The sequence below is a fragment of the Choloepus didactylus genome, chromosome 4 (assembly GCF_015220235.1).
Source record: "Choloepus didactylus isolate mChoDid1 chromosome 4, mChoDid1.pri, whole genome shotgun sequence".
NCBI lineage: Eukaryota > Metazoa > Chordata > Mammalia > Pilosa > Megalonychidae > Choloepus > Choloepus didactylus.
Window position 1 is genome coordinate 137,630,275 of NC_051310.1, and position 18,313 is coordinate 137,648,587.

At 39.3% G+C, this 18,313-nt stretch overlaps 1 protein-coding gene and 1 pseudogene across 8 annotated transcripts in view; both read left to right on the forward strand.

Annotated features, from left to right (window-relative positions):
- Positions 1 to 18,313, forward strand: part of TP53BP1 (tumor protein p53 binding protein 1) — a 141,327-nt gene that overhangs the window by 49,757 nt on the left and 73,257 nt on the right. The window lies entirely within an intron of this gene.
- Positions 550 to 3,757, forward strand: LOC119532098 (annotated as a pseudogene).

Consider the following 18,313-nt stretch of genomic DNA (forward strand, 5'->3'; position numbering starts at 1 on the left):
TTGCATATTAATCTGAAAGATAAGTATATGAGGGTCCTTACTCAGTTGAAGACCCTTTAATGATTTGTAGTCTTACTGATTGATAGTGGAGTTTGTGTTTGATCTCTTTGGTCTTAACAGAATTGCATGCCGGACACAACTTGTAATTAATCTGCGCTATGCACATTAAGAGGAAACAGAATATGCTGCTGAAACTTCCCCAAACCTTAGGGAGGAATGAAGAGAGGGAAAACTGAGGAAAAGACTTGAGGCATAGGGTCAGAATGGTAGATCATAGAAGGAGATGAAATTTATTGGATTTTTTTTACATATACGAATCTAGGTTTTAAAAAATCTTTGTTCATTTTAACATTGGTTTCATTATAAGGAATCTTTTCTTTTTTTCTTTTTACCAATAGAGGTATTTATTTATTAACTATAATAAAGACAAGTTTTTAAAAGAAAAATGTATGATTCTATGTGGTTCATTAATGAACAGTATTTACATAGTAATAATTAAACGTTTGTGGAAAAGAAAAATTATTTTAAAAGACTATGTAGCATTTGTGTATCAGGTTTTAGAAGATAAGCTGTTGTAACCTTACCAAAATTTAATAGCAGTAAGATATTAAGAATCATCTTAAAGACATGAAGATAAAATAAGCTTTTATAGTGTTTGAAGACAATGAATTTTTTTCAAAAAAGGTTTTTTTTATTAGAGAAGTTGTAGGTTTAAAAAAAATCGTGTGGAAAATACAGAGCTCTCATATATTTCCCCCATTAACACTTGGCATTAGTGTGGTAACTTGATTACAATTGATGAAAGAATATTGTTAAAATTGTATTATTGTTGCAGCCAGGAGGTTCTGGGGATGGGGAAGTCATGCTGGTATAGCAGAGGCGCTAGCTATCATGTAACTTACATTCATTTAATACTTCTCCACCGGAAATCACCTGGTATTACTAAGTGTCCACAAAGCCAGGGTTGGCTGCCTGATTTCTTGCCATGTCAAATGAAGTAGAGACAAGCACAACCAACAGTCAGCCTGACCAACAGGCTGCACCAAAAACCCCATTGAAGAAGGAAAAGAAGATAGGCTCTGAAAAGACAGATGAGTATCTCTTGGCCAGGTTTAAAGATTTAAAGTTTAAAGCTTTAAAGGTTGTGCTGGTTTGAATGTATTATGTCCCCCCAGAAAAGGCCATATTCTTTGATGCAATCTTGTGGGGCAGACATACTAGTAGAGATTAAATTGGAACATTTGGATTTGGTTGTTTGCATGGAAATGCGCCCCACCCAAGTGTAGGTGATAACTGATGAGATATTTCCATGGAGGTATGGCCCCACCCATTCAGGGTGGGCCTTGATCAGTGGAGCCATATAAATGGGCTGACAAACTGAAGGAACTCAGTGCAGTGCAGCTGTGAGTGACATTTTGAAGAGGAGCTACAGCCAAGAGGGACACTTTGAAGAAAGCACAGGCGCTGCAGATGAGAGACAGTTTGAAGATGGCTGTTGAAAGCAGACTCTTGCTCTGGAGAAGCTGAGAGAGGACAAATAACCCAAGTGCAACTAAGAGTGACATTTTTGAGGAACTGCAGCCTAGAGAGGAACATCCTGGGAGAAAGCCATTTTGAAACCAGAACTTTGGAGCAGATGCCAGCCACGTGCCTTCCCAGCTAACCGAGGTTTTCCCGACACCATTGGCCATCCTCCAGTGAAGGTACTCTATTGCTGATGTGTTATCTGGACACTTGATGGCCTTAAGACTGTGACTGTGTAACCAAATAAACCCCCTTTATAAAAGCTAATCCATCTCTGATGTTTTGCATTCCGGCAGCATTAGCGAACTAGAACAAAGGTGATGGTGTGAAATACAAGGCCAAGCTAATTGGCATATTAATATGCCATATGCAGCAGGGGATAAAATGAACCAAGATTCTATGATGAAACTAAAGGAAATGGTGGCAGTTCTTGGTTTCAAGGACAACACAACAAAAGCTCTGGGTCAACGTTTTGGTTTCTGGGATAAAATTAATTGATGAGAAAAAATAGAACATTGAACGTCCAGTGAATAAAATTTCTTTCATTGCCTGTGATGTGACAGATAACTGGGCATTCAGTTATGTCTGTGGAGGAGAAGGGCAGCACCGGTTTTTTGCCATCTAAATGGTAACTGGCTCAGCCATTTGTTGTTGATCTTAAAGATTTTTTTCAAGTTATCCACAATGTAAAGAAAAAAAAAGACTGAAGAAGCTAACCAAGCAGTAGAGAATGGGAGTGAGAGCCTCCTGACTCTTGATGACCAAGCTAACAAATTGAAATTGGATACTGACCAGATGGATTTGTTTGGGGGCATGTCTGTACCTCCTGACCTATGTAGTTCACTGTCTTTAGCCAGTGACTTACTTCCATCAGACCTCTTTTGCTCGTTCCGTCTCAGAATCTTCAGGCCAGACCTCACTTACAGGACAACTTGCAACCCAACAGACCATCCCTCTGGATCTCTTCAAAACAAGTGTTTCTGTCCCAGTAGGGCCCCTTACAGGTTTGGGTTACACCCCCTCAGGCAAGACTGTGAAACACCCCACCATCTTTAGTCTTTAATCAGTCCCCTTCAGTGGTCTCAGGAGCCGTTGTGGGTGGACAACCTTTACAATTTGGTCAGTTGCTCATTTTTGGCAAAAGTCCAGCCGTTCCAGGTTGGAACCAACCTTCATCCTTTGCAGCCTCAACTTCCCCTCCAGCCCCTGCTATCTGGAGCCCTTTAGCATCTGTGGCCGCTAGTGCTTGACAATCAGCAACATCCTTGGGGAATCCTTTCCAGAGCAGTATTTTTCTAGCTCCTGTGTCTGCCCAGTACTCTTCTATGCTCCCCTTTCTTCTTTGCTCGTCCTCAGCCACCTCCCAGAACTGCTGCTGCACAGGACATCTCTAATGATGACTTCATCACCTTAGACCCACTAGGGGATAAAGAAGTTAAGGAAGTGAAAGAAATGTTTAAGGACTTAACAACTGCAGCAGCCACCTGTTTTACCTGCAAGGAAGAGAGAACATACTTCCTTTGGGACTTCCAGTGCTTTCTCCAGTTATTTTCACTGCAAAGTTGGCATTCCTCAAGATAATGCAGACCATGATGACTTTGATGCTAATCAGTTGTTGAGCAGGATCAGCGAACCACCAAAGCCAGCACCCAGACAGGGAGCCCCTGCCAGTTACCAAATCTGCTGACAATGCATTTGAGAACCCTTTCTCTAAAGGGTCTTTTCAGTTCATTACCACAAGTCCCTATGGCTCTTCAACCCCCAGCTCCTGATATATATAGGGATCGTTTTGGAAATCTATTTGCATAACTTCTGAACTTGGTATCCTGACAATCCAGAGGAACAAAAAAGGTTGGCTTTTCTTTAGCAGTCAAGGACAAAGCTGATAGCCAGATGTGTCCTGACCTCTGACCTTGTTCCAGCTTTGACATTATCTATTGCCTTGTTTCTTGCGGTCTTGTCCACTTGTAAAATGCCTTTCACTTTCTGTCCAGGTTAAAGCTAAACTCAGTCTTTGGCTTTAAATAAATTCAGAAGCTAAATTCTCTAGCTTAAATGTAAACAAAGTAGTTTTCTTACTTGAGCCCTTGCTTATTGTGTCGCTAGAATCTTCTAGAACACTCTACCAGGTACACTCTTGATTGGGAGATGCAGCCACCACAAACCCCTCAGATCATATTGTTTTGAATAAATTTTCAAATCCTTACCATACAAAAAAAAATTGTATTATTAACTGTAGTCTGTAGTTTACATTAGGGTTCATTTTTTGTGTTGTATGGTCCTGTTTTTTAAAAAAATTTTGTTCTAGCAACATTTATACAACCTAAAATTTCCCTTTTAACCACATTCAAATATATAATTCAGTGGTGTTAGTTACATTTACAATTTTGTTCTACTAATCACCACCATAAATTACCAAAATTTTTCCACCATCCAAAATAGAAATTCTTACCGATTAAGCATTAATTCTCCATTTCCTAATCCATCTCAGCCCCTGGTAACCTGTATCCTAATTTGTGACTCTATGAATTTGCTTATTCTAATTATTTCATATCAGTGAGGTAATACAATATTTGTCCTTTTGTGTCTGGCTTATTTCACTCAACATGATGCTTTCAGGGCTCATCCATGTTGTTGTATGTATCAGAACTTTATTCCTTTTTATAGTTGAATAATATTCCATTGTATGTAGGTACCACAATTTGTTTATCCATTCATCTGTTGATGCACGCTTGCGTTGCTTCCATCTTTTGGCAATTGTGAAGAATGCTGCTATGAATGAATATCAGTGTGCCAATATCTGTTAAGTCCTTGCTTTCAATTCTTTGGCATATTTACCTAAAAGTGGCATTGCTGGGTTATATGGTAATTGTATATTTAACTGTCTGAGGAACTGCCAAACTATCTTGACCACGGCAGCTGCACCAACAGTGAATGAGTGTTCCTGTTTCTCTGTTATCTTCTCCAACACTTGTTATTTTCTGATTTTCTTTAATAGGAACCATTTTATTGGGTGTGATTTGCATTTCTCTAATGGTGTTATAGTTTGCTAATGCTGCTGGAATGCAAAACACCAGAAATGGACTGGCTTTTATAAAAGGGGGTTTATCTGGTTACACAGTTACAGTCTTAAGACCATAACGTGTCCAAGGTAATGCATCAGCAGTTGGGTACCTTCACTGGAGGAGGGCCAGTGGAGTCTGGAAAACCTCTGTTAGCTAGGAAGGCATGTGGCTGGCATCTGCTCCAGAGTTCTGGTTTCAAAATGGCTCTCTCCCAGGACATTCTTCTCTAGGCTTCAGCTCCTCAAAAATGTCACTCTTGGTTGCTCTTGGGGCGTTTGTCCTCTCTTAGTTTCTCCCGAGCAAAAGTCTGCTTTCAAAGGCTGTTTCCAAAATGTCTCTGTAAGCTGAAGCTCCTCTCAGTTCCAGTGCATTCTTCAAAGTGTCCCTTTTGGCTGTAACAAGCTTGCTCCTTCTATCTGAGCTTATATAGTGCTCCAGTAATTTAATTCAGACCCATCCTGAATGGGTGGGGCCACATCTCCATGGAAATTATCCAATTAGAGTCATCGCCCGCAGTTGGGTGGGGCTCATCTCCGTGGAAATACTCAAAAGAATTACAATCTAATCAACACTAATGCATCTGCCCAAACAAGATTACATCAGAGATAATGGTGTTTTGGGGGACATAATACATTCAAACTGGCACAAATGGCTAATGATGTTGAACATCTCTTCATGTGCTTTTGTCCATTTGTGTATTCTTTGCAGAAATATCTATTAAGTTTTTTGCTTAGTTTTTAATTGGATTGTTTTTTTGTTGTTGAGGTGTAGGTTTTCTTTATATATTCTGGGCATTAAATTCTTATTGGATGTGACTTCCAAATATTTTCTCCCATTTTGTAGGTTATCTTTCTTTTTTTTTTTTTTTTTTTTTTTTTTAAATCATCATTTTATTGAGATATATTCACATACCACGCAGTCATACAAAACAAATTGTACTTTCGATTGTTTACAGTACCATTACATAGTTGTACATTCATCACCTAAATCAATCCCTGACACCTTCATTAGCACACACACAAAAATAACAAGAATAATAATTAGAGTGAAAAAGAGCAATTGAAGTAAAAAAGAACACTGGGTACCTTTGTCTGTTTGTTTCCTTCCCCTACTTTTCTACACATCCATCCATAAACTAGACAAAGTGGTGTTTGGTCCTTATGGCTTTCCCAATCCCATTGTCACCCCTCATAAGCTACATTTTTATACAACTGTCTTCGAGATTCATGGGTTCTGGGTTGTAGTTTGATAGTTTCAGGTATCCACCACCAGCTACCCCAATTCTTTAGAACCTAAAAAGGGTTGTCTAAAGTGTGCCTAAGAGTGCCCACCAGAGTGACCTCTCGGCTCCTTTTGGAATCTCTCTGCCACTGAAGCTTATTTCATTTCCTTTCACATCCCCCTTTTGGTCAAGAAGATGTTCTCCGTCCCACGGTGCCAGGTCTACATTCCTCCCTGGGAGTCATATTCCACGTTGCCAGGGAGATTCACTTCCCTGGGTGTCTGATCCCACGTAGGGGGGAGGGCAGTGATTTCACCTTTCAAGTTGGCTTAGCCAGAGAGAGAGGGCCACATCTGAGCAACAAAGAGGCATTCAGGAGGAGACTCTTAGGCACAAATACAGGGAGGCCTAGCCTCTCCTTTGCAGCAACCGTCTTCCCAAGGGTAAAACTTATGGTAGAGGGCTCAACCCATCAAACCACCAGTCCCCTATGTCTGTGGTCATGTTAGCAACCATGGAGGTGGGGTAGGCGAATACCCCTGCATTCTCCACAGGCTCCTCAAGGGGGCACTACATCTTTTTTTTTTTTTTTTTCCCCTTGTCTGTTTTCTTTTTTTTTTTTTTTTTTTTTTTTAACTTTCCCTTCTTTTTTCAAATCACCTGTATGAAAAAAAAAGTTAAAAAGAAAACAAACATACAATAAAAGAGCATTTCAAAGAGACCATAGCAAGGGAGTAAGAAAAAGACAACTAACCTAAGATAACTGCTTAACTTCCAACATGTTCCTACTTTACCCCAAGAAAGTTACATAATATAGCAACATTTCAGTGAACTTGTTCCTACTACAACCATCAGAAATTAACAGACCATAGTCATTTCTGGGCATCCCCAGAACGTTAAATAGCTTATCTGTTCTTCCTGGATTATTGTTCCCCCTTCCTTAATTGCTCTCTACTGCTAGTTCCCCTACATTCTACATTATAAACCATTTGTTTTACATTTTTCAAAGTTCACATTAGTGGTAGCATATAATATTTCTCTTTTTGTGCCTGGCTTATATCGCTCAGCATTATGTCTTCAAGGTTCATCCATGTTGTCATATGTTTCACCAGATCGTTCCTTCTTACTGCCGCGTAGTATTCCATCGTGTGTATATACCACATTTTATTTATCCACTCATCTGTTGAAGGACATTTGGGTTGTTTCCATCTCTTGGCAATTGTGAATAATGCTGCTATGAACATTGGCGTGCAGATATCTGTTCGTGTCACTGCTTTCCGATCTTCCGGGTATATACCGAGGAGTGCAATCGCTGGATCGAATGGTAGCTCTATATCTAGTTTTCTAAGGAACTGCCAGACTGACTTCCAGAGTGGCTGAACCATTATACAGTCCCACCAACAATGAATAAGAGTTCCAATTTCTCCACATCCCCTCCAGCATTTGTAGTTTCCTGTTTGTTTAATGGCAGCCATTCTAACCGGTGTTAGATGGTATCTCATTGTGGTCTTAATTTGCATCTCTCTAATAGCTAGTGAAGCTGAACATTTTTTCATGTGTTTCTTGGTCATTTGTATTTCCTCTTCAGAGAACTGTCTTTTCATATCTTTTGCCCATTTTATAATTGGGCTGTCTGTACTATTGTCATTGAGTTGTAGGATTTCTTTGTATATGCAAGATATCAGTCTTTTGTCAGATACATGGTTTCCAAAAATTTTTTCCCATTGAGTTGGCTGCCTCTTTACCTTTTTGAGAAATTCCTTTGAGGTGCAGAAACTTCTAAGCTTGAGGAGTTCCCATTTATCTATTTTCTCTTTTGTTGCTTGTGCTTTGGGTGTAAAGTCTAGGAAGTGGCCTCCTAATACAAGGTCTTGAAGATGTTTTCCTACATTATCTTCTAGGAGTTTTATGGTACTTTCTTTTATATTGAGATCTTTGGTCCATTTTGAGTTAATTTTTGTGTAGGGGGTGAGGTGGGGGTCCTCTTTCATTCTTTTGGATATGGATATCCAACTCTCCCAGCCCCATTTGTTGAAAAGACCATTATGGCTCAGTTCGGTGACTTTGGGGGCCTTATCAAAGATCAGTCGGCCATAGATCTGAGGGTCTATCTCTGAATTCTCAATTCGATTCCATTGATCTATATGTCTATCTTTGTGCCAGTACCATGCTGTCTTGGCAACTGTGGCTTTATAATAAGCTTCAAAGTCAGGGAGTATAAGTCCTCCCACTTCGTTTTTCTTTTTTAGAGTGTCTTTAGCAATTCGAGGCATCTTCCCTTTCCAAATAAATTTGATAACTAGCTTTTCCAAGTCTGCAAAGTAGGTTGTTGGAATTTTGATTGGGATTGCATTGAATCTGTAGATGAGTTTGGGTAGAATTGACATCTTAATGACATTTAGCCTTCCTATCCATGAACATGGAATATTTTTCCATCTTTTAAGGTCCCCTTCTATTTCTTTTAGTAGAGTTATGTAGTTTTCTTTGTATAGGTCTTTTACATCTTTGGTTAAGTTGATTCCTAGGTACTTGATTTTTTTAGTTGCTATTGAAAATGGTATCTTTTTCTTGAGTGTCTCTTCAGTTTGTTCATTTCTAGCATATAGAAACATTACTGACTTATGTGCATTAATCTTGTATCCCGCTACTTTGCTAAATTTGTTTATTAGCTCTAGTAGGTGTATCGTTGATTTCTCAGGGTTTTCTAGATATAAGATCATATCATCTGCAAACAATGACAGTTTTACTTCTTCTTTTCCAATTTGGATGCCTTTTATTTCTTTGTCTTGCCGGATTGCCCTGGCTAGCACTTCCAGCACAATGTTGAATAACAGTGGTGACAGCGGGCATCCTTGTCTTGTTCCTGATCTTAGAGGGAAGGCTTTCAGTCTCTCACCATTGAGTACTATGCTGGCTGTGGGTTTTTCATATATGCTCTTTATCATGTTGAGGAAGTTTCCTTCAATTCCTACCTTTTGAAGTGTTTTTATCAAAAAGGGATGTTGGATTTTGTCAAATGCTTTTTCAGCATCTATTGAGATGATCAATTGATTTTTCCCTTTCGAGTTTTTAATGTGTTGTAATACATTGATTGTTTTTCTGATGTTGAACCATCCTTGCATGCCTGGAATGAACCCCACTTGGTCATGGTGTATGATTTTTTTAATGTGTCTTTGGATTCGATTTGCAAGTATTTTGTTGAGGATTTTTGCATCTATATTCATTAGGGAGATTGGCCGGTAGTTTTCCTTTTTTGTAGCATCTTTGCCTGGTTTTGGTATTAGATTGATGTTAGCTTCATAAAATGAGTTAGGTAGTGTTCCATTTTTTTCAATGTTTTGAAAGAGTTTGAGTAAGATTGGTGTCAGTTCTTTCTGGAAAGTTTGGTAGAATTCCCCTGTGAAGCCATCTGGCCCTGGGCATTTATTTGTGGGAAGATTTTTGATGACTGATTGGATCTCTTTGCTTGTGATGGGTTGGTTGAGGTCTTCTATTTCTTCTCTGGTCAGTCTAGGTTGTTCATATGTTTCCAGGAAATTGTCCATTTCTTCTACATTATCCAGTTTGTTGCCATACAGTTGTTCATAATATCCTCTTATAATTTTTTTAATTTCTTCAGGATCTGCAGTTATGTCACCTTTTTCATTCATTATTTTGTTTATATGGGTCTTCTCTCTTTTTGATTTTGTCAGTCTAGCTAGGGGCTTGTCAATCTTGTTGATCTTCTCAAAGAACCAACTTTTGGTGATATTTATCCTCTCTATTGTTTTTTTGTTCTCTATGTCATTTATTTCTGCTTTAATCCTTGTTATTTCTTTTCTTCTACTTGGTTTAGGATTGGTTTGCTGTTCATTTTCTAGCTTCTTCAGTTGATCCATTAGTTCTTTGATTTTGGCTCTTTCTTCCTTTTTAATATATGCGTTTAGTGCTATAAATTTCCCCCTTAGCACTGCTTTTGCTGCATCCCATAGGTTTTGGTATGTTGTGTTCTCATTTTCATTCGTCTCTATATATTTAGCAATTTCTCTTGCTATTTCTTCTTTAACCCACTGATTGTTTAGGAGTGTGTTGTTTAACCTCCAGGTATTTGTGAATTTTCTAAGTCTCTGATGGTTATTGACTTCTAATTGTATTCCATTGTGGTCAGAGAATGTGCTTTGAATAATTTCAATCTTTTTAAATTTATTGAGGCTTGTTTTATGTCCCAGCATATGATCTATTCTGGAGAAAGTTCCGTGAGCACTAGAAAAGTATGTGTATCCTGGTGATTTGGGATGTAATGTCCTGTAGATGTCTGTTAAATCTAATTCATTTATCAGATTGTTTAGGTTTTCAATTTCCTTATTGGTCTTCTGTCTGGTTGATCTATCTATAGGAGAGAGTGATGTGTTGAAGTCTCCCACAATTATTGTGGAAACATCAATTGCTTCCTTTAGTTTTGCCAATGTTTCTCTCATGTATTTTGTGGCACCTTGATTGGGTGCATAGACATTTACGATTGTTATTTCTTCTTGCTGAATTGCCCCTTTTATTAGTATGTAGTGGCCTTCTTTGTCTCTCAAAACATCCCTGCATTTGAAGTCTATTTTATCTGAGATTAATATTGCTACACCTGCTTTCTTTTGGCTGTAGCTTGCATGAAATATTTTTTTCCATCCTTTCACTTTCAATTTCTTTGTGTCCCTGTGTCTAAGATGAGTCTCTTGTATGCAACATATTGATGGTTCATTTTTTTTGATCCATTCTGCGAATCTATATCTTTTAATTGGGGAGTTTAATCCATTTACATTCAACGTTAAAACCGTGAAGGCATTTCTTGAATCGGCCATCTTATCCTTTGGATTATGTTTGCCATATTTTTCCCTCTCTCTATTAATATCCTTTATTGTACCCATACCGAATCTCTTTAGTACTGAACCTTTCTCCAAGTCTCTCTGTCCTGTCTTTGTTTCTCTGTCTGTAGGGCTCCCTTTAGTATCTCCAGTAGGGCAGGTCTCTTGTTAGCAAATTCTCTCAGCATTTCTTTGTCTGTGAAAAATTTAAGCTCTCCCTGAAATTTGAAGGAGAGCTTTGCTGGATAAAGTATTCTTGGCTGGAAATTCCTCTCTCTCAGAATTTTAAATATATCGTGCCATTGCCTTCTCGCCTCCATGGTGGCTGCTGAGTAGTCACTACTTAGTCTTATGCTGTTTCCTTTGTATGTGGTGAATTGCTTTTCTCTTGCTGCTTTCAGAACTTGCTCCTTCTCTTCTATGTTTGACAGTGTGATCAGTATATGTCTCGGAGTGGGTTTTTTTGGATTTATTCTATTTGGAGTTCGCTGAGCATTTATGATTTGTGTATTTATGTTGTTTAGAAGATTTGGGAAGTTTTCCCCAACAATTTCTTTGAATACTCTTCCTAGACCTTTACCCTTTTCTTCCCCTTCTGGGACACCAATGAGTCTTATATTCGGACGCTTCATATTATCTATCATATCCCTGAGGTCCATTTCGAGTTTTTCAATTTTTTTCCCCATTCTTTCTTTTATGCTTTCATTTTCCATTCTGTCATCTTCCAGGTCACTGATTCGTTGTTCAACTTCCTCTAGTCTTGTACTATGAGTGTCCAGAATCTTTTTAATTTGGTCAACAGTTTCTTTAATTTCCATAAGATCATCCATTTTTTTATTTAGTCTTGCAATGTCTTCTTTATGCTCTTCTAGGGTCTTCTTGATTTCCTTCATATCCCGTACTAGGGTCTCATTGTTCATCTTTAGTTCTTTGAGTAGCTGCTCTAGGTGTGTCTCTTCTGGTCTTTTGATTTGGGTGCTTGGGCTTGGGTTATCCATATCGTCTGGTTTTTTCATATGCTTTATAATTTTCTGTTGTTTTTGGCCTCGTGGCATTTGCTGTCCTTGATAGGGTTCTTTTAGGGTTTGTAGACCAGTTGAAGTCCTTATCTCTAATTTATCAGATCTACAGCTTCGTGGAGTACACTTTCTCTAACTAACCAGCAGGTGGCGTCCACGAGCCACCTGTTCTCCACAAGCCAGATCTCCCCTGCTTAGCCTTTTTGGTGAGTGGGGGAGTGAGTCTTGTGGGGCCCAATTGGTGTCCCAAGCTTGCGTGTGTAGTTGGTGTTGCCTGCCCTGTATGTGGGGCGTGTTTCTGTGCAGTCGGGGAGGGGGGGTGGCCCTAACAATCAAATCTCCCTGATGATCCTAGAGTTTTAAAGCTACTGCAATAGTCTAATCCTTCAGTTCAGTCCTGCCACAGTTTGTCTCTGCCACTGACCCACAAGTCTTTGGTATTGGCGTATGGCTCCTGAGACTTGCAAGTGGGTCCCTCTTCCAGGCTGTGCACCCCGGGTCCTCTGTTGAGGGATGACTGTGCTATGTCACAGGTGAGTGCCGTCCCCCCAGGGCAGTTCTGGGCTGCTGGGCTGTGTTGGGAGGCTCCCAGTCTGCTCAAATGATGGCTGAATGGGGCTCTGTTAATTCACACTGCTCCCCCTTCCCAGCTCTGGGACATTCAGCTGAGGTTGCAGGGAAGGCTAATGTCCACGCCCAGTTTTGTGGTGTGTGCCTGTTATTTGAAGCACTTCCGTCACACTGGGTTGTCTGGGGCAGCTCTGGGCTATGGGGCTGGCGATGGGCAGGAGTGTTTCCTGTCCACCAGGATGGTGGCTGTGAGCGGACACCCCCCTTTTCTTGGGAAGTTGTGTTGTTTAGTGAATTTTCTCAGCCACTGGATTATTGCCTTTTGTCTCAGAGCTCTTTTATTTCTGCTCTTGACTTGACGTGCCCAAATTTCAATTCTTTGAAGCTTTCTGTATTGAGCTTCTTAGAGTAATTGTTTTAGAAAAAGCAAAAAGGATTTAAAAAAAAAAAAAAAAAAAAAAAAAAAAAAAAAAAAAACGGCCCTCCTCAGAGATCTAATGGGTTATTGAAATGCTAATAGACAAAGCAACCAGGGCCATTAAGGAAAGGTGCCCTGGGCAGAGAGATCAGCCTTGCTTCGGGATTTGCATATGCGCCTCAAGGCCTGATCTCCGCCCTTCCCCTTTCTGTGTTCACCAGAACTCCAAAAATCCTCTGCTTTTACTTTGGAGCTTCTCGTGTTGTTTTCCTTCTATGCCCGTCTCCTCTCTGCTGGGCTGGCTGCTCTCAGAGTCTCTGGTGTCTGGCCTCAGTCTATCTATGGTTGGAGTTTGAATCAGTAGAATGAGTTTCCGATGAGAGCAGCCACTGCAATTCTCCCTTCTCCTTCCTGGAGCTGACAGCCCCTCCTCCCCCGGGACTGAGCCTGGCAGGGAGGGGCGCGGGTCCCCTGGCCGCAAAAACTTACAGATATCGGTGATCTCAGCAGTTCCACGTTTTCATGAGTGTTGTATGAAGTATGCCCAAAGACAGATTGCTCTGTGGTGTCCAGTCCACGCAGTTCCTGGCTTTTTACCTACTTTCCTGGAGGAGTAACTAAAACATACAGCTCACCAGTCTGCCATCTTGCCCCGCCTCCGCTTGTAGGTTATCTTTCTACTTTTGTGATAAAAGTTTTTAATTTTGAGGAGGTCCAGTTTATTTATTCTTTCTTTTGTTGCTGGTGCTTTTGCTGTAAGAAACCATTGCCTAACACAAGATCCTGATGGCGCTTCCCTATGATTTTGTCTAGGAATTTTATTGTTTTGGTACTTATCTTTAGATCTTTGATTTAATTTGTGTATATGGTGTGAGGTGTAGGGGTCCACCTTCATTCTTTGCACATGGATAACCAGTTTTCTCACAGCATTTTGTTCAAGAGACTGTTCTTTCCAAATTGAGTGGACTTGGCAGCTTTCTCGAAAATCAGTTGGCCATAGATGTGAGGGCGTATTTTTGAACTCTCAGTTTGATTCCATTGGTCTGTATGTCTGTCCTTTTGCCAGTACCGTGCTGTTTTCTTTACTATGACTTTTGTAATAAGTTAAAATTGGTAAGTGTGACTCCTCCAACTTCATTCTTTTTTTTTGGATGGCTTTGGCTATTTGGGGCCTTACCCTTTCATATAAATTTGATAATTGGTTTTTCCATTTTTGCAAACAAAGCTGTTGGAATTTTGATTGGGATTGTGTTGAATTTGTAAATCGTTTTGGGTAGATTTGATATCTTAACAGTAATTAATCTTCCAATCCAAGAATATGGAATGTCCTTTTTTTTTTTTTTTTTTTTTTTTAGGTCGTCTTTGATTTCTTTTAGTAGTGTTTAGTAGTTTTCTGTGTAGAAGTCCTTTACATCCTTGGTTGGATTTATTCCTAGATATTTGATTCTTTTAGTTGCCATTATAAATGGAATTTTTTTCTTTATTTTCTCTTTGGGTTGTTCACAACTAGTATATGGAAACACTACTGACTTTGTATTGTACGGTCTTGAGTCCCTTTTCATTTTTTTTTTTTTTGTATATTTTTCATATGTTTTCTTTGTGTTTACCAATGAGCTTAAATTTAACATCATGAACTTACAGGAATCAAGTTTGAATTCATACTAACCTCACTTCAATAACATACACTTAAACTGAGCCTATAGCCTTCCATACCCCTGATTTTTTGTTGTATTTTGTTTACAGATTATATCTGTATATACTGTATGTCCAATATCATAGATTTATCATTACATTTTATAAAGTTAAATTATAGAATCTGTAAGAACAAGTAGAGTTGCATACCAAAAAATACAATACAGTAGTACTGGCATTTTTAACTATCTTGATGGTTACTTCTACTGGAGGGCTTTATTTCTTTATGATGCTTCAATCCACTGGCTAGTGTTCTTTCCTTTCAGACTGAAGAACTCTCTTGAGCATTGCTTGTAGGGCAGGCCTAGCAGTGATGAGCTCCGTCAGCCTTTGCTTATCTGGGAATGTCTTACTCTCTCCCCCTTTTTTTTCTTTTTTCAGTTCTACTTTCTCCCTCATTTTTGAAAGAAAATCTTGCCAGATATAAAATTCTTGGTTGACAGTTGTTTTCTTTCGGCACTTCAAAATTTTCTCCCACTTCCTTCCTGACTCCATGATTTCTGATGAGAAGTTGCCACTTATTCGTATTGGGACTCCCTTGTACAAAACACATTGCTTTTCTTTTGCAGCTTTCAGAATTCTGTCCCTATCCTTGGTATTCTGCAGTTTGTCTACTCTGTGTCTGTGCATGGTTCTCGTCGAGTTTATCCTGTTTGGGGTTTGTTGGCATTCTGGAATGTGCATATTCATGTCTTTCATTAAATTTGGGAAGTTTTCTGCCATTATTTCTTTGAATATTTCTTCTGCCCCTTTCTTCTTCTGGGATTCCCACAATCTTCTCTTAGCCTATCTTCGCTTTTTTAAAATTCTTTTTTCTTATCCTCAGCCTGAATCATTTCAATTGTAAATCTTTGGTATGTCCAAAATCTGATCCTTTTTATTGATGTTTTCTGGTTTTTTGTCTTGTTCCATTTGATATACCGTTATTTTGTTTCTTTGTTTGACTTGTACTCTTTTGTTATGCAAGGTACATTTTAATTATATTATAAAGTGTTAATTCTGGGATTTAGTCTCTGAGCTGTGTGTTTCTTAAATTTGTATCCAGCTAGTGATATGACAGAGATTTCCTTGAATACCAGATTTAACAAAAAAAAACTTAGAATGGTCATTGCCCAAATTTCCTTGAAAGTTGAATCATCAAATGAGAAGGAGGAGTTGTAACAGTGAAGATAGGAGTTAACAAATGATTATGACTACTGAATCACTCATTATAAAGATATTTCTTTTTAGTGTCTAATATATTAGAATAACTAGAAGGAAATGCCTGAAATTGTGGAACTGTAACCCATACTATATCTTGAAATTTGCTCTGTAACTACTTATTTTGAAATTTATCACTTTTCTACATATATGTTATATTTCACAATAAAAAAATGTTTCAAAACAAAACAAAAACGTTTTTGAAAGAATGACCACCTTTCACAGTCTTTGAAATTTGGGTTTATGTTGGCTGGTTTTCTCCTTCAGAGTTTAGCCCTTCTATTGAGAACAACAGCCAGAGGTGAATGGAAAGTACAGGATCTTCTCTGTCTTTTCTTGTCCTGGCCTTGTGCTTGCTCATGGCATTAGGAATTCCCTTGTTTATAGGAATTCAAATATCCCCTCTACTCCCTATGAAATGGACTTTCTCCCCTCTATTTCATGACTTAAAGCACATAATCCTTTGCCCTGGGCCGTTTTGACTTACTGCTTTAGCTCTCTGTCTCAGGGTAGATTCTGGGAAGGTGAGTCCTAGAGGGGTTTCCTGGTTTCCTGGTTCAGTCTTTCAGATTGTCACCTGGAGATTGGTAGGGGCATACAGGCATGCAGGCACCCCAATATACGTGTATATGCATAACAGTTACGCTGCTCCCTCTGGAACAGGACCAGCAACACACAATGGGAGCTCAGGCTGATTCCACATCATGCTGGTGGGGAGGAGGGAGGAGGGGTCAACAAGGACTCCACAAACTTTTCCTATTGTCTTTAAAGCTGCATTTTCTTGATTTGGCCCTTGTTCAGTTACTGCAGCCCTTTAACTGTTTTCCGGCATTTTGTGGAATATGACTGCCAGTTTTTGTTAGTTATTCAAAGATTCTTTGGGGGAGTGGCACCCTGGAGGAGCCTCTTATACTGCCATCTTGGTTGACCAGAAGCCAGGAATCTTAAAAAGTAACTTCCATTAGAACATTTCAGTGATCTTTGCTTCCTCCACATTTAGGTGATGCAGTACCAGTCTGTTTTTTTTTTTTTTTTTTTTTTTAATCATCATTTTATTGAGATATATTCACATACCACGCAGTCATACAAAACAAATTGTACTTTCGATTGTTTACAGTACCATTACATAGTTGTACATTCATCACCTAAATCAATCCCTGACACCTTCATTAGCACACACACAAAAATAACAAGAATAATAATTAGAGTGAAAAAGAGCAATTGAAGTAAAAAAGAACACTGGGTACCTTTGTCTGTTTGTTTCCTTCCCCTACTTTTCTACACATCCATCCATAAACTAGACAAAGTGGAGTTTGGTCCTTATGGCTTTCCCAATCCCATTGTCACCCCTCATAAGCTACATTTTTATACAACTGTCTTCGAGATTCATGGGTTCTGGGTTGTAGTTTGATAGTTTCAGGTATCCACCACCAGCTACCCCAATTCTTTAGAACCTAAAAAGGGTTGTCTAAAGTGTGTGTAAGAGTGCCCACCACAGTGATCTCTCGGCTCGTTTTGGAATCTCTCTGCCACTGAAGCTTATTTAATTTCCTTTCACATCCCCCTTTTGGTCAAGAAGATGTTCTCCGTCCCACGATGCCGGGTCTACATTCCTCCCCGGGAGTCATATTCCACGTTGCCAGGGAGATTCACTCCCCTGGGTGTCTGATCCCACGTAGGGGGGAGGGCAGTGATTTCACCTTTCAAGTTGGCTTAGCCAGAGAGAGAGGGCCACATCTGAGCAACAAAGAGGCATTCAGGAGGAGACTCTTAGGCACAAATATAGGGAGGCCTAGCCTCTCCTTTGCAGCAACCGTCTTCCCAAGGGTAAAACTTATGGTAGAGGGCTCAACCCATCAAACCACCAGTCCCCTATGTCTGTGGTCATGTTAGCAACCATGGAGGTGGGGTAGGCGAATACCCCTGCATTCTCCACAGGCTCCTCAAGGGGGCACTACATCTTTTTTTTTTTTCCTTGTTTTTCTTTTTTTTTTTTTTTTTTAACTTTCCCTTCTTTTTTGAATCAACTGTATGAAAAAAAAAGTTAAAAAGAAAACAAACATACAATAAAAGAACATTTCAAAGAGACCATAACAAGGGAGTAAGAAAAAGACAACTAACCTAAGATAACTGCTTAACTTCCAACATGTTCCTACTTTACCCCAAGAAAGTTACATAATATAGCAACATTTCTGTGAACTTGTTCCTACTATATCCATCAGGAATTAACAGACCATAGTCATTTCTGGGCATCCCCAGAACGTTAAATAGCTTATCTGTTCTTCTTGGATTATTGTTCCCCCTTCCTTAATTGCTCTCTACTGCTAGTTCCCCTACATTCTACATTATAAACCATTTGTTTTACATTTTTCAAAGTTCACATTAGTGGTAGCATATAATATTTCTCTTTTTGTGCCTGGCTTATTTTGCTCAGCATTATGTCTTCAAGGTTCATCCATGTTGTCATATGTTTCACCAGATCGTTCCTTCTTACTGCCGCGTAGTATTCCATCGTGTGTGTATACCACATTTTATTTATCCACTCATCTGTTGAAGGACATTTGGGTTGTTTCCATCTCTTGGCAATTGTGAATAATGCTGCTATGAACATTGGCGTGCAGATATCTGTTCGTGTCACTGCTTTCCGATCTTCCGGGTATATACCGAGAAGTGCAATCGCTGGATCGAATGGTAGCTCTATATCTAGTTTTCTAAGGAACTGCCAGACTGACTTCCAGAGTGGCTGAACCATTATACAGTCCCACCAACAA